This window comes from Dufourea novaeangliae, unplaced genomic scaffold (genome assembly GCF_001272555.1).
Source record: "Dufourea novaeangliae isolate 0120121106 unplaced genomic scaffold, ASM127255v1 scaffold384, whole genome shotgun sequence".
Lineage (NCBI taxonomy): Eukaryota > Metazoa > Arthropoda > Insecta > Hymenoptera > Halictidae > Dufourea > Dufourea novaeangliae.
The window spans coordinates 221,368-224,901 of NW_015374326.1; positions in this window are offsets into that span (position 1 = coordinate 221,368).

Sequence of the window (3,534 nt, forward strand, 5' to 3'; positions counted from 1 at the left end):
ATAATGACCGGAGCGCCGGTAATAAAAGTATTATAATTCAGAGAGCACCCTTTAGTTGACTCGTACGTCTCGTTTGAAGGTTCGATACGAATGGAAGGAGTCAAAGGCTCGTCGCGGGTAATTAGACAGTTAATTGTATAAAAACTGTGCTCGCGGTCACGTAGGCATCTCGCACAGTAACGCTCCTTTTAGAGAGAGAGAGAGAGAGAGAGAGAGAGAGAGAGCGCACTGTCAGATAAAGACCTGGCAGTAGCTAGACAAGGACGACGTTGTAACTATGCGAGGCGACCCACAGGTATCGGTACAATGATTACCCGCGACGTAACTCCTTGTCTCCGGCGATGATTGCCGAATTCGGCACGACAATTGTCGAACTTCGCGGCGAGCCCGCGGTACGAGGTCGACGCGACGACACTGGCTTCTTGGCGCGCATGACGTCATGCCGCGGCCCAGCCAATCCTGAACAAGTGCATAGAAAGTACGCACGGCAGCGCTTTTTTAAACTTTCACGGAAATTTACAACCATGAAAAAGTACACAATTTATTAACTAGATACACTGATATATTCAGGAAACCCTCCTCTATTTTTCAAGATTAAATTGAACTTTATAGCCTTTTTAGTTTCAGGTAATACGTCATTTTTGTCCAAAATCGAGCGTTTTTACAAAAACTTCTGTTTTTCAAAAATGATGGGAGATGGAGAAATTCTGCTTCCGGATTCGTGATTTGGATGAGAAACTGTAAGGATCTCCTAATGGATATTATAGATCAAAAATCGTGTTGAACAGTGTTATCACTGTGAGATTTAATATTAGTAAATATACAGTTGTGTTAAGTATTATAGCTGGTGGTATTACCGGATAGTGGGTGATTCCACGTGAACAAATAAGTCGAGAATATACAATAAAATTTTTCCATTTGAGACTTTGTTTTCGAGAAAGTCGACTTTGAAAATCTACCAGATAGGTATGTATACAATTATTGAATAAGAATTCGTTGGCGCGTCTGTTCATTGCATTCCGTTTCTACTTACTGTAATGAACACACATTTCAGATTAATTTTCAAAGTCGATTTTCTCGAAAATGAAATTTCCAATGAAAATTTTTTATTGAACATTTTCGACTTACTTTGTTACGGAGAATCACCCTTACCAGGTTGTAGAATTAGTCAAATGACACCTAGTATTTTTTCCCAGACATCGTCTATTATAAAACGCAGAATTAATTAAGTACTGTTTGCTTGATTTTTGTTTCTTTTTGCAACAATTATAATGAGAAGATCACTGACATTTCATGTTGATTATTGAATTTATTCATTGTATTATCATGTAGCATTGTATTATCATCGTATAACATGTGCTGTAAATATCTTTCCACTCACTTTCATAGGATAACCGCCAGTGATTATACTTTCCATGTCGATATTTATTATAAAGTGTAGAATCGCCCTGTAACGGCTAACACTACCTGGTAAAGCATTTAAAAATTATAATAAAGTGGCCACTAGTGTCTATACTATAGTTGTTCGTTTTTAAAAATAGAATGACTCGCCGTTGACTCATATTGTGTAAAAGACCTTTTATTACTTTTGACAGACAAACCACTTCTTCGCTATACATGTACGCATAAAGGGTGCCACAAAAATGTTGTCCCACCCGGAAATGGGGCGCTCGAGGGGTGAATTGGAACAAGTTTTTCCTTAGCAACAATGTAATCTGAGGCTTCGTTACCGAGATATTAACGAAAAACCCCGACCAATCAGAGCGGGAGTTTGCCAGCCGAGTTCCCGCGCTAGCGGTAGCTACGCGCTGCGATTTGTGGCCAACGCTACTGCGGCAACTCGGCTGGCAAATTCGCGCTCTGATTGGTCGGGGTTTTTCGTTAATATCTCGGTAACGAAACCTCAGATTACATTGTTGCTAAGGAAAAACTTGTTCCAATTCACCCCCCGAGTGCCCCATTTCCGGGTCGGAAAACATTTTTGTTACACCCTGTATATAATAACATGTATGTATTATAAGTTTTATAGTAATAGAATAACCAGCAGTAGTTCATGCTGCCTACAGTGCTTTTATTAATTATGGTTCATCGCGTTGCTGTCAAATCATTCGTCCTAAACACTGCGTCGTACTGAACCATGGGTAAATTAATGAGTTTCATCTAGTACAAAATGTCGACGCATCGTCAATTGTAATAGTCTTTGGACGATGCCACACCTATTCGGCACTGTACGCGCGCCAATAACACTGTATTACTGGAAAATGTCGGGACTTATACATAAATCTCGTTCCGACAGTAAATTTCGAAACATAATGCCGCCGGTATTTAGAGATCCACCAGAGCCAGAACGAACTTGGGTAATTTCGATAATCATGCCTGACTGCGTGCATAACAACTGTACCCAAAATTCGATTTTAATTATCTCGTTAATGCCGAACACTGGCTACGAGTATCTGGCTCGCCACCACTATTCGCGTGCACTCTAATGCCGAAACACGATCAACTAAAATTACGACTATGGTATTGGGAAAATACTCGTCCAGTTTCCACGCCTAGATTCAGAGATTCGATCTCAACAGAATTTTAACTCTGGTTTGTCTGATTCGGTGAGACTTTTGAAGTTTCAAAATATACAGGGTGGGTCGCCCGATGTTATATTCTATCCAGTTTTACGTCAATATAATTATCTGTAGAGAAAATAGATTAAAGTAATGGTGTATGATTCCAAGGGGGGCATAAGATGGGTCAAACGAAATTTTTGTATGTGCAGACGCTTTGGAGATTTGAAGGTGACCTTTGATTTTTTTACATTGGGAACGATGCACCGTACTCTATACTCACTCGTTTCGCGGTGAGCTGATGATGGATAATTTCCATTATAGCCGCTCAGACGTACCGCTAGTATGCACACGTGGCTTGCAAACTTGAAGAATAGTAAAACGCTTTCCTAATTGCCGCAGGCTCACCGTGTCTTTTCTATACCCTGATAGTATAGCGGTATTCCAGAGACCTCTTGCACAATAATTTGCCAACTACATTATAATATTAATAAATTTACAAGTTATAAATTGTAACTTGTAGGCTTCTGTTGCACAAACAGTTTTTACAATTTTACAAGATACAAGAGAATTCACTGATACTATTTGTTCATTTTACAAGTCTTCATTACACAATGAATACGACTTTACAAGTTATACAAGTTTACTTGTAAAATGTTTACAAATCGTGGAAGACTTATAATTTTATTTAGAGATTAATGTTTCTGACTGTTCATTAGGGCATTTTTATTGATAGTGTTCATTTGAAATGTTATAATCATTACTGATCACTTTCTTCTTTCATCTTCAAGTAGTCAAGTATGTACAATAAGACGGCATCCTAAGAAATTTTGTAAGAGAATAAATTTCAAATTTCAAAACGAAATCTAGTTTTATCAAAGTTTTGGGATTTCACGAAGCAGCACAGTTCGGAGTCAGTTTTACGAGTTACTGGGAATGCTATTATTTGTTAGTTTATCGCTATACTGTCCAAATA